Source organism: Balaenoptera ricei, chromosome 10 (assembly GCF_028023285.1).
Source record: "Balaenoptera ricei isolate mBalRic1 chromosome 10, mBalRic1.hap2, whole genome shotgun sequence".
Taxonomy (NCBI): domain Eukaryota; kingdom Metazoa; phylum Chordata; class Mammalia; order Artiodactyla; family Balaenopteridae; genus Balaenoptera; species Balaenoptera ricei.
Genome location: NC_082648.1, coordinates 93,004,268 through 93,017,914, shown reverse-complemented (window position 1 = coordinate 93,017,914; position 13,647 = coordinate 93,004,268). Strand labels below are relative to the sequence as shown.

At 42.1% G+C, this 13,647-nt stretch overlaps 1 protein-coding gene across 3 annotated transcripts in view; it reads left to right on the top strand.

Moving 5' to 3' along the window:
- LARGE1 (LARGE xylosyl- and glucuronyltransferase 1) overlaps positions 1–13,647 on the top strand; it is a 602,997-nt gene that overhangs the window by 147,159 nt on the left and 442,191 nt on the right. The gene's annotated exons all lie outside the window — the stretch shown is intronic.

Here is a 13,647-nt window from a genome sequence, read left to right as displayed (position 1 = left end):
GTTTCAAATGCAGGGCAGTGTTCTGAGTATCAAAGATGGTTTTCTAAGCTTCGGGGAGGGAAGGAGTGGCAGTGTTGAAGAGCACACTTTCTGTTTATTTACCCCAACACTTGAGTTAAAAAAAATATATATATCTCTCAAGTGAAAATCTGTCTCCAGGAAGTCACTACTGTGTTTTTTAAAAACATTTCCTTTATGCATAATTTTATTGACAGCTCAAGGCTACCTTTTAATTAGGAGTTCACTGCCTGAGGTTTGTCCTGAGTTCGCTAGGCTGAATATAAACGAGGTGGAACTCTGTGCCTGCATAGCAGGGAAGGGCCCAGGGCCACACCCCTGTCCCTTTCCTGCCCCAGACATCCCTGGAGTAGTAGAGCTTTCATTTAAGCAGCTAGATAGATTATGCATGGCAGTGGATGGTTAATTTTTGGCAAAGAGATCAGAGGGAGGAAGGTGAGTTGGTTTTGGCGCTGGAAGAGGTAGAAGGAAGCATTCTCCAGGGATGATGGAAGAGACCCTGTGACAGAAGGCCAAGAGCGTCGGTGCTGGCACAGGTTTAATACACTAAACACTGACTTTGCCAGTATAACTATAATAATAATAGCATAACAACAATAACAATAATGATGATAACAGTATACACCACAATATTCTGAGCATTTCTACATGCCTGGCGTTGTTGTAAGGACTTGACACCTGTTAACTCTTCCTCCACAATAATCCTATGTGGTGGGGACAGATGAGGAGGGCAAGGAAGATCAGCTTCATTGACGTCCCCAAGGATCCAAAGCCAGGCAAGATGTGGCCTGGATTATTGGACTTGAGAGCTGTAATACCATGTTGTGGATTGGGCTTCGGTGAGGGTAGACTTTGGTGGGGGGCAGCGGGGGGGTGCTGACAAAGTGTCACATGATGTTTTTGGATGTGTGTGAGGGAAATTGTACAATTTTGAGTTTTCACTCATTGGTAGAAACCCAACATCAAATAATTTTAGCAAAAAGGCAATTTGGGGACTAATAAAAGTAGTAAGTTCAAAGGTAGCGCTAGCTTCAGGCAAGGTTGGATCCAGGGGCTCCAATGATATTTTTGTAGCTCTGTCTCTCTACTTTCCTTTGCTCTACTTTTCTCTGCTATGGTTTCTTTTCAAGAGTAGCTTTTCCTACACAGTGAAAGCTTTGGCTTACAACTTATCCTTACCAGTCCCTTGTAGAAAAAGGAGGACTTCCTCCCCCTAATTCTCCAGCATTACCTCTGATTGGATTGCCTCTGGTCACTCGTGGTCTGGAGAGCATTCACTGTGGTTGGGGGGAGGCTGGTGAGGGCAGCCCTGAGCCCTGTGCCTATTTCTGGTCACAAGGTAGAGGAGAGTTCCCTGAAGCATGTGGAGGGAAACTGGGGAGGGGTGGCCCCCAAAGGTAAATGGTGCGGTTCCCCAAAGAGGAGAAACTAGGAGTTGATCTGGGTTCTGGAGAATTCATACCTGGCTGTGCTTAGTGATGGGCTGATATCGACTTGAAGGTCGCTTTACGGCATCATGCTCTCTGGTCCAGCCCTGGCCGATAGACGGACTGTGCTCCTTGACTTTGAATGATTTTATTAGGCTGGCAGATAGATTGCATTAAATAGGGGCTGGATGGTGTGGGTACATTAACAGAAGCATTCTAGCTAGAAGGATGAAGGTGACGGATTTCTTTTACCGGGCCCAGTTAGTCCACTGGTCCACTGCATTTATTTCTGGATGCTACACTTTAAGAACAATCTAGACAGGTCAGCACATTTAGGAGAATATAGGTGAATGACCGTGTCAACTCAAACCTTGTTTCATACGAAATAGTGGAAAGAATGGGGCTGTTTGCCTTGGAGAAGCAAAGGCTCCAGGTGTACAGGATCAGCTTCAGCCACCAGTCAAAGGGCCGTCACCTGAAAGAGATTAGGCTTCCTCTGATGGCCCCTGAATCTATGGAGGGACGTGGCAGGGAGCCAGATGTCAAGCTCATCATAATAAGGGTCATTCTGTCCACTGCTGGGACGAGCTGCCCTGGGAGGGAGCGATGAGAGGTGTGCAAAGGGAAGTGTGAGCATCAGGGGCAATTGCACGGGGTGATCTGCCTGACCCGTCCTGACCCAGAGAGCTTGAGACTAGAAAAGGCTGAGTGTTTATCCAGAGACAAAGATTTCCTCCTCGGAGTTCCTGCCGGTTGCCCCAGGCATCGGTACACTTCCAAAAGAGCCTGCAGAGACATCCTTTTCTCTGTAGTTAAACATAACAACTTTTCAGTCCACTTACTGACACCCTTGAGTTTTCTGTTTCAAGGCAGGTGGAGCCATAAATAAGGGACAGAGCAGCTGCTTGGATTCATGGTAATGCTATTCAGGCTTTTTGTGGGTGTATTTATTTTTCAACCCTGTTTAATTTCAATGGGTCATCTCCTGAGAGCAGAGTCTAGAACTCTCCCTGAGATATGGAAGCTCTTAGCATAAGGTTCTGGGGTCAGATTACACGCAGAAGCACGATAGATATATCGACAGAGCACTGGCTGGGGTCAGGGTCTCAGGCTCTAAAATCAACTCAGCCAGAGTAGTTGGTGATTTGGGGCATGATCATGCCTCTCTCTTTATCTCTTCCAGTTTGAAATGATGTTGTAGAAATGAAGCTCACCTATTGGTGCACTAACATTCTACACGCTTATGATTCTAAGCATTGGGTGTGAATGAATTGGAAATGAGCAGAATCTTCTCCAATTAATGGGAAATAGGACAGGAGGAGGGAATAGGCTTATTGTGATTTGCTCGGGAGTGTGGATCCAGGATCAGTGCATAGAAGTTATGACGAAGCAGGACCGTTCTCAGTGTAAGAAAGAACGGCTGTTCTGACACATCTGCCAGGCGTTGGAGTGCACCTGCACCGTCTGGGGAAGCATTGAGGTCCCCCTTCCCAGAGCTGTTTGTCAAAGGCCAAGTGACCATTGGTTGAAGATGCTAATCAGGGGATTTTTTGCTGGTGCTTTAATCCCGAAGTTCCTAAATGCTACTGACTTCATTTCTTCCCACACCCTCCTTTGTTCCTCTGCCATCTCCATTAACATCCCCAGCTACCCAGGCTCCAGGCGCTAAGCCTTCATTCTCTCCCTTCTTCATTCCCTCCATCGCTTGGTTGCCATATCCTGTTTTATCTGATCTTGACCTCTTGCCTCTGTGTCTCCTGTTTCCTCCCTTTCAGCACCTCTGATGCCCTGGCTCAGCTGTCGGCGTGCATCCTCTGGCATCAGGACCGATGTGGCAGCCATCCTCGTCTGCCCTCCGGCCCCATCTCCTCGCACCCTCCTCACATTCCCCATCCAGCCACACTAGACTTCCTTGACGCTGGTGTGCACTGCCCTCGGTCCTCTGGACTTTGCACATGTTGTTCCTTCCCCTCCTGTCTTTGCCTGCCTGACTTAGATCCTCCTGTCTCAGCTTAAACATGATTGCTCCTTACCCTTAACTCGCTGGCTTCCTCAGCTACCCTGTCCTGACACCACCCCGCCCCCTACCAACTCCTCATCCTTTCCCCTCCCTCATACTCAGGGCACTTCGTTTTTCTTGTTTTTATAATTGCTGTCTTCACGACTGACTACAGGCATCCGGAGGGAAGTGGTTCACTCTGTTCATCCTTCCATCTCTAGCACCTACTACGTGCCGGGAGAACTGTTTGTTGAATGAGTGAATGAGCGAAGGAATGTGCCCTCTTCTGGCTTTAAGTGCCGACAGCTCTCTTCATTGCTTCCTGGATTAACTCCTGACTCCTTATCATGGCTCTGGGGTCTTTCACAGGCTTTCTCCCTTAGCTTATAATTTCTGTCTTTACTCAGGTGAGGGTCCCTCATCCAACACCCTGAGAAAACGCCTTCATTTTTGCTCTTTGTTCTTTCTGCCCAGGATACAGTTCTCTTTTGCCACAACCCTTCCTCCCAGCCTGCACCTTTTCAGTGCCCATATTCAGTGTCATTTTCCTCTAATGTCTGATCCTATACGGAAACTTCTCTGACAACACTCACCGAGGGATATTTTGCTTGTTTGATGTCTTTCTAACCACTTGCCTGTGAGATTCCTGAGACAAGAGACTGTTTTACTCATCATCACATTCGCACAGCCGGAGCCTCGCTCTGGTGGGTTCTTAGTAAACGCTGGCTGGAATGGATTCCGCTTCTAAGGGCAGCAGGAGCCAGTGGTGGACAAGGGCTCTTCCTGGTGCTCTGAGCATCTCTGATTCTGAGACCTCAGGATTTGGTGCCAGGAGCCTCACCTGCCTTCTGGTTGGGATGTTAATTCTGGGACTTGACTAGTTCTGCTCAAACACCCCTCCACTTGGATTTAGAGCGTGTCTGTTATTTTCTGCCAGAATCGCCTTTTCTCATGGGCATGAGAGTTTTGTTTGTGGGGTGTGGTTCTTTCTTTTCTGTCCATCAAGGAGATGGCATTCAGCTGCTATTGAATTAGCAGCAGGTGGAAAAGGGTGCTTTTCAGTGGTTCAGAAAATTGTTCACACGTTGCCCTCTGATCATATATAACCAGCTCTGCGCAGACGCTTCGCAGACGCTTCCTGTGGTCAGGGAGGTGGGCCGGCGAGGCTGTGGGTGTCATTTAAAAGCAAATGTCTTCAGAGGCCGCAACGTCCAGAACATTTTAAAGCAGTGTCATGAACAGGCACGGGATATTAATTCCTAGCCGATTTCAGCCCGCACCTGCATTTTGCCGTTCCTGGACCCTCTTCACTGTTCATGCGCTTCTTATCAACACAAACTCCTCCTGAAATGAATGGCTTGAGAGTCGTCACTATAAATTTCAACAGGAAGAAATGAGGTCCTGACATCTGACCATTTTGAAGAGTTGCAGTGAGAACCAGCGCTGTAAGTTAAAGCGTTTTCTTTGTTTTATCGTCACAGGGAATCACGGGGCACGTGAACAGAGGAGTAGGGGAGATGCGGGCTTGACCGAACATGACTGATTTCCCAGCCCTGCATCCCCTCTCCCCATCCGTCAGCCCAGACACGGTGCCGGGAGGTGTGTGAATTCAGACCGAGCAAGGTGCTAGCGGGTAATGTGCTGAAGGTTTCATTAGCCCCTGAGGCTAGGCTGTGTGGCAGCTTTGATGGCAGCCAAGCTAGTTTGCCTTCCTGCCAGTGGCCCCGATGTATGACTTAATACGGGTATTAGCCGTAGAAAGATGTTATGGGGTATAAGAACATAGGATGCTGAATGCGAAATGAGATGGAAAGGGTAATATAAAAGTCATATTGATTTTTTTTTTTTTTAATAGATCAGAAATGAAGGGCTTTCCTAGCCAGAGCTTAATAGCATCCGTGCCGGGCCTAAGCAAAAGCCTATAACGGATGAGAATGTGCAAGTGAGACGCTTCGAGTCGTGCCCCGCCACAGGGCACAGTGGGGCTGCGTGTGTCTGTGGTTCTTGCCTTGGGCAAAAAGGCATCTCTTCAAGGTCTTGGAATCTGAGAGGGCAGGGGAAGTCTATCACGATTTTATTTGGTTGTGAGACGGTTGCTAAGGTAACCTCTACTTTTCTTACACCCAGCTTTTGATCTTAAAATCATATCGGTGATCCTGCTGGGGTGGAGAAAACGACCCTGATGTGTCAGTTGGCTGCATCTCCTGGAAGAGCTCATGGCAAGAGTCTTAGACCAGGAGTCAGGAAAACTGGTTTCCACTAATCCCAGCAGCTACCTTGTATTAGTTTCCAGTGGCTGCTGGAGCCAATTACCACGAATGTAGTGGCTTTACAAAGCACAAATTTATTATCTTAACAGTTTCAGAAGTCAGAAATCTAAAATGAGTCTCACTGGGCTAAAGCCAAGATGCTGCCAGGGCTGGTTTCTTCTGGAGACCCCCAGGGGAGAATTCATCTCCCGGCCTTTTTCATTTTCTAAAGGCTGCCGTTTTCCTTGGCTTGTGGCCCCTTCCTCCATCTCCAAGGCCAGAAGAGTAGCATCTTCAAATTACTCTTTCTGACTGTGACCTCTGCCTCTGTGGTGACATCTCCTTCTCTGATTGTGACCTTCCTGCCTCCGTCTTACAAGGACCCTTGTGATTACATTGAACCCAGCTGGATAATCCAGGATAATTGTCCCATCTCAAAATCGTTAAATTATCACACCTGCCAAGTCCCTTTTGCCAGGTAAGGTAACATAGTCACAGGTTGTGGGGATTAGGATGTGGACATGTTTGGGGAACCATTATTTGGTCCTCCGTACCCCTCCCCCCAAGTCCTATGCTCCTGCATCCCCTCCATCTTGTTATTGTTCTTTAGAGGCAAAGTAAAGTGGTGTTGTACCATCTGCTTTCTCATATGGACATCTTATCCTGCTCCAGGAGTTTTGGCTTCAGTAATTTTAATTTGATACATGAATATCTAGCAGGACTTAGTGCTCATGAAAAAGGCATTGTATTCAGACGTGTTTGCCTGTTCAAACAATTTTGGATTATAATACGTTGCCTATAATAGGTGCTTCATCGGTAACCAGTGATAGGTTAAGGTTATCTGAAATGAAAGGCCCAGAACTTCTGCTCTTTGGGGGTTCTGGTCTGAAAGTGATTTCATTTATTTTTTAGTTTCAGATACCAATTTAACAAAAGGAGGGGGATTTCATCAACCTGTTGATGGTTAAGGAGGTCCATTAATTTTAAGTAAATGAGAGCCACTTGTGTAACTACTTGGAAGACTCTTTGGTGTTATCAGCCCAACCTATCAGTTCTGTCCCCAGCCATCTACCAGAGAGAAATGTGTCTACATTAGCACAAAAGACGTGTAAGAGCACGTTCACATCGGTGTGTGTGAAATGCCTGTCCACAGTGAAAATAAACACATAAATAGTGGCATATATATATCATGAAGTACAGCAGAGCCATGAAAATCTACTCACAGATAATACTGCACAAAAGAAGACAGACACAAAAGAATAAATACTGTATGATTTCAATTATATGGGCAAACAGTAATCTAGGGGTGGAGATGAGACTGGGACAGGCCAAAAAGAAGACTTTGGGGCACTGGCAGTAATTGAATTTACTTTTTAACCTGTGCTAAATACAGGTGTGTTCACTTTGTGACAGTTCATCCAGTTTTTCATTTATGATTTGTTTACTTTCCTGTATGTGTTTTATTTATTTATTTTTTAACCTATGCAGGTCTTGAATAAGTACCTGAATTTGAAGAGCTGGTGTGGGTCTTGCATTCTTTTCAGATGAGAGGGATTTTATTAACCTTTGGGATTTAAGAATCTATGTCACTGTTTAACTTTGAAATTCAAATGCTTTTTAAGCATGGGACTTTTCTTTGGGGATAGATGTTTAACATTTCTATGTCACCACATTTCCATTTTTTCTAACTTCTGTACCTCACCATGTGGACATGTATTCCCCCTGTGAGGGTCTGATCACAGCTCTGACTTTAAGATCGGAAATTTGCTCATAAAACCCTAATTCTGAAAGAGTGTTTTCATCAATTTGAAACAAGACCAGTATTCCTACCAGAATTCTGGCAATGACATAGCTCCAATTAATATTAAAATGATATTATTTCATAATATGGACACCAAACCACATTGGATAAACATTCCCATCTGCATGAGTCAATAAACATCTTCATAAAGCCGTGGTGCCTGGAAAAGAAAGAAAACTTTTATTGTATTGTAGGAGATAGGAAAACATGAAAAGGCTATGTACTATTTACACTATAACTATAATGGAAGCAGTAGCAATAATTTCTGTTTATCACTTGTTAAACAGTAATTGGCTGCCTCTGGCCTGCAGGTGTGTTGGGTTTGGCCTGCCAACTGCCTTTACCGTTTGTGAATTCATTATTAACAGTTAAAAATTTGGAGATTGCACATAAAAATCATGATATCTGGCTTTCCTTAATAAAATGGAAATATCTAGCAAACTGGACCCTCATTTCACGATAGCACCCACTGGCTGGAGCTGAGTAGTAGCTGTTCCTTTGCCCGGTGTGTGGATGCTCCGCTTTGTCATGGTCCCTGCCCTCCCTGGCTGTCCCTGTGTCATCCTGTGCTCAGAGCTGAACTGAGAGGAAAGAGCCCCTGGTCTTTGCTTACCTCACTTGCTGACCCTGGTCGGGCTCACGTTAACTTTTTTTTTTTTTAAACATCTTTATTGGAGTATAATTGCTTTACAATGGTGTGTTAGTTTCTGCTGTAAAACAAAGTGTATCAACTATACATATACATATATCCCCATATGTCCTCCCTCTTGTGTCTCCCTCCCACCCTCCCTATCCCACCCCTCTAGGTGGTCACAAAGCACCAAGCTGATCTCCCCGTGCTATGTGGCTGCTTCCCACTAGCGATCCATTTTACATTTGGTAGTGTATATATGTCCATGCCACTCTCTCACTTCGTCCCCATTTACCCTTCACACTCCCCGTGTCCTCAAGTCCATTCTCTGCGTCTGCATCTTTATTCCTGTCCTGCGCCTAGGTTCTTCAAAACCTTTTTTTTTTTTTTTAGATTCCATATATATGTGTTAGCATATGGTATTTGTTTTTCTCTCTCTGACGTGCTTCACTCTGTATGACAGACTCTAGTTCCATCCACCTCACTACAAATAACTCAATTTCATTTTTTTATGGCTGAGTAATATTCCATTGCATATATGTGCGACACCTTCTTTATCCATTCATCTGTTGATGGACACTTAGGTTGCTTCCCTGTCCTGGCTATTGTAAATAGTGCTGCAATGAACATTGTGGTACATGACTGTTTTTGAATCATGGTTTTCTCAGGGTATATGCCCAGTAGTGGGATTGCTAGGTCGTATGGTAGTTCTGTTTTTAGTTTTTTAAGGAATCTCCATACTGTTCTCCATAGTGGCTGTATCAGTTTACATTCCCACCAACAGTGCAAGAGGGTTCCCTTTTCTCCATACCCTCTCCAGCATTTATTGTTTGTAGATTCTTTGATGATGGCCATTCTGACTGGTGTGAGGTGATACCTCATTACAGTTTTGATTTGCATTTCTCTAATGATTAGTGATATTGAGCATCCTTTCATGTGTTTGTTGGCAATCTGTATACCTTCTTTGGAGAAATGTCTACTTAGATCTTCTGCCCATTTTTGGACTGGGTTGTTTGTCTTTTGATATTGAGCTGCATGAGCTGCCTGTATATTGGGAGAGTAATCCTTTGTCAGTTGCTTCATTTGCAAATATGTTCTCCATTTCTGAGGGCTGTCTTTTCGTCTGGTTTATGGTTCCCTTGGCTGTGCAAAAGCTTTGAAGTTTCATTAGGTCCCATTTGTTTATTTTTGTTTTTATTTCCATTACTCTAGGAGGTGGGTCAAAAAGGATCTTGCTGTGATGTATGTCATAGAGTGTTCTGCGTATGTTTTCCTCTAAGAGTTTTATAGTGTCTGGACTTACATTTAGGTTTTTAATCCATTTTGAGTTTATTTTTGTGTATGGTGTTAGGGAGTGTTCTAATTTCATTCTTTTACATGTTAGCTGTCCAGTTTTTCCAGCACCATTTACTGAAGAGGCTGTCTTTTCTCCATTATATATTCTAGCCATTATATGTTCTATATATGTGAATATATATATTCATTATATATTCTCCATTATATATTCTTTATCAAAGAAAAGGTGACTGTATGTATTTGGATTTATCTCTGGGTTTTCTATCCTGTTCCGTTGATCTATATTTCTGCTTCTGTGCCAGTACCATACTGTCTTGATTACTGTAGCTTTGTAGTATAGTGTGAAGTCAGGGAACCTGATTCCTCCAGCTCCGTTTTTGTTTCTCAAGATTGCTTTGGCTGTTTGGGGTCTTTTGTGTTTCCATACAAATTATGAAATATTTTGTTCTAGTTCTGTGAAAAATGCCCTTGGTAGTTTGATAGGGATTGCACTGAATCTGTAGATTGCTTTGGGTAGTATAGTCATTTCCACAATATTGATTCTTCCAATCCAAGAACATGGTATATCTCTCCATCTGTTTGTATCATCTTTAATTTCTTCAGTGTCTTATAGTTTTCTGCATTACAGGTCTTTTGTCTCCTTAGGTAGGTTTATTCCTAGGTATTTTATTCTTTTTGTTGCAACGGTAAATGGGAGTGTTTCCTTAATTTCTCTTTCAGATTTTTCATCATTAATGTATAGGAATGCAAGAGATTTTTGTGCATTAATCTTATATCCTGCTACATTACCAAATTCATTGATTAGCTCTAGTAGTTTTCTGGTAGCATCTTTGGGATTCTCTCTGTATAGTATCATGTCATCTGCAAACAGTGACAGTTTTACTTCTTCTTTTCCGATTTGGATTCCTTTTATGTCTTTTTCTTCTCTGATTGCTGTGGCTATAACTTCCAAAACTATGTTGAATAATAGTGGTGAGAGTGGGCAACCTTGTCTTCTTCCTGATCTTAGTGGAAATGGTTTCAGTGTTTCACCATTGAGAACAGTGTTGGCTGTGGGTTTGTCATATATGGGCTTTATTATGTTGAGGTAAGTTCCCTCTATGCCTACTTTCTGGAGAGTGTTTATCATAAATGGGTGTTGAATTTTGTCAGAAGCCTTTGCTGCATCTATTGAGATGATCATATGGTTTTTATCCTTCAGTTTGTTAATGGTTTATCACATTAATGGATTTGCGTATATTGAAGAATCCTTGCATTCCTGGGATAAACCCCACTTGATCATGGTGTATGATCCTTTTAATGTGCTGTTGGAATCTGTTTGCTAATATTTTGTTGAGGATTTTTACATCTGTGTTCATCAGTGATATTGGTCTGTAGTTTTTTTTGTGTGTGTGTGACATCTTTGTCTGGTTTTGGTATCAGGGTGATGGTGGCCTTGTAGAATGAGTTTGGGAATGTTCCTCCCTCTGCTGTATTTTGGAAGAGTTTGAGAAGGATAGGTGTTAGCTCTCCTGTAAATGTTTGATAGAATTTGCCTGTGAAGGCATCTGGTCCTTGGCTTTTGTTTGTTGGAAGATTTTTAATCACAGTTTCAATTTTGGTGTTTGTGATTGGTCTGTTTATATTTTCTATTTCTTCCTGGTTCAGTCTTGGAAGGTTGTGCTTTTCTAAGAATTTGTCCATTTCTTCCAGGTTGTCCATTTTATTGGCATCCAGTTGCTTGTAATAATCTCTCATGATCCTTTATATCTCTGCAGTGTCAGTTGTTACTTCTCCTTTTTCATTTCTAATTCTATTGATTAGAGTATTCTCCCTTTTTTTCTTGATGAGTCTGGCTAGTGGTTTATAAATTTTGTTTATCGTCTCAGAGAACCAGCTTTTAGTTTTATTCATCTTAGCTATTGTTTCCTTCATTTCTTTTTCATTTATTTCTGATCTGATATTTATGATTTCTTTCCTTCTGCTAACTTTGGGGGGTTTTCGTTCTTCTTTCTCTAATTGCTTTAGGTGTAAGGTTAGGTTCTTTATTTGAGATATTTCTTGTTTCTTGAGGTAGGATGGTATTGCTTGCTATAAACTTCCCTCTTAGAACTGTTCTTGCTGTTTCCCATAGGTTTTGGGTCATCGTGTTTTCATTGTCATTTGTTTCTAGATATTTTTGATTTCCTCTTTGATTTCTTCAGTGATCTCTTGGTTATTTAGTAGTGTATTGTTTAGCCTCCATGTGTTTGTATTTTTTACAGATTTTTCCTGTAATTGATATCTAGTCTCATAGCGTTGTGGTTGGAAAAGATAATTGATACGATTTCAATTTTCTTAAATTTACCAAGGTTTGCTTTGTGACCCAAGATATGATCTATCCTGGAGAATATTCCATGAGCTCTTGAGAAGAAAGTATATTCTGTTGTTTTCGGATGGAATGTTCTATAAATATCAATTAAGTCCATCTTGTTTAATTTATCATTTAAAGCTTGTGTTTCCTTATTTATTTTCATTTTGGATGATCTGTCCATTGGTGAAAGTGGGGTGTTAAAGTCCCCTACTATGATTGTGTTACTGTCGATTTCCCCTTTTATGGCTGTTAGCATTTGCCTTATGTATTGAGGTGCTCCTATGTTGGGTGCATAAATATTTACAATTGTTCTATTTTCTTCTTGGATTGATCCCTTGATCATTATGTAGTGTCCTTCTTTGTCTTTTGTAGTGGTCTTTATTTTAAAGTCTATTTTGTCTGATATGAGAATTGCTACTCCAGCTTTCTTTTGATTTCCATTTGCATGGAATATATTTTTCCATCCCCTCACTTTCAGTCTGTATGTGTCCCTAGGTCTGAAGTGGGTCTCTTGTAGACAGCATATATACGGGTCTTGTTTTAGTATGCATTGAGCCAGTCTGTGTCTTTTGGTTGGAGCATTTAATCAATTTACATTTAAGGTAGTTATCAATATATATGTTCCTATTACCATTTTGTTAATTGTTTTGGGTTTGTTATTGTAGGTCTTCTCCTTCTCTTGTGTTTCTTGCCTAGAGAAGTTCCTTTAGCATTTGTTGTAAAGCTCGTTTGGTGGTGCTGAATTCTCTTAGCTTCTGCTTGTTTGTAAAGCTTTTAATTTCTCCGTCAAATCTGAATGAGATCCTTGCTGGGTAGAGTAATCTTGGTTGTAGGTTTTTCTGTTTCCTCACTTTAAATATGTTCTACCACTCCCTTCTGGCTTGCAGAGTTTCTGCTGAAAGATTAGTTGTTAACTTTATGGGGATTCCCTTGTATGTTATTTGTTGTTTTTCCCTTGCTGCTTTTAATATTTTTTCTTTGTATTTAATTTTTGATAGTTTGATTAATATGTGTCTTGGTGTGTTTCTTCTTGGATATATCCTGTATATGACTCTCTGTGCTTCTTGGACTTGATTGACTATTTCCTTTCCCATATTAGGGAACTTTTCAACTATAATCTCTTCAAATATTTTCTCAGTCCCTTTCTTTTTCTCTTCTTCTTCTGGGACCCCTATAATTCGAATGTTGGTGCATTTAATGTTGTCCCAGAGGTCTCTGTGATTGTCTTCAATTGTTTTCATTATTTTTTCTTTATTCTGCTCTGCAGTAGTTATTTCCACTATTTTATCTTCCAGGTCACTTATCCATTCTTCTGCCCCAGTTATTCTGCTATTGATTCCTTGTAGAGAATTTTAATTTCATTTATTGTGTTGTTCATCATTGTTTGTTTGCTGTTTAGTTCTTCTAGGTCCTTGTTAAATTTTTTTTTTATTTTCTCCATTCTGTTTACAAGATTTTGGATCATCTTTAGTATCATTTCTCTGAATTCTCTTTCAGGTAGACTGCCTATTTCCTGTTTATTTGTTTGGTCTTGTGGATTTTACCTTGGTCCTTCATCTGCTGTGTGTTTCTCTGTCTTCTCATTTTACTTAATTTACTGTGTTTGGGGGTCTCCTTTTCACAGGCTGCAGGCTTGTAGTTCCCGTTGTTTTTGGTGTCTGCCCCCAGTGGGTAAGGTTGGTTCACTGGGTTGTGTAGGTTTCCTAATGGAGGGGACTGGTGCCTGTGTTTTGGTGGATGAGGCTGGATCTTGTCTTTCTGGTGGGCAGGACCACATTGGTTGGTGTGTTTTGGGGTGTATGTGAACTTAGTATGATTTTAGGCAGCCTCTCTGCTAATGGGTGGGGTTGTGTTCCTGTCTTCCTAGTTGTTGGGCATGGGGTGTCCAGCTCTG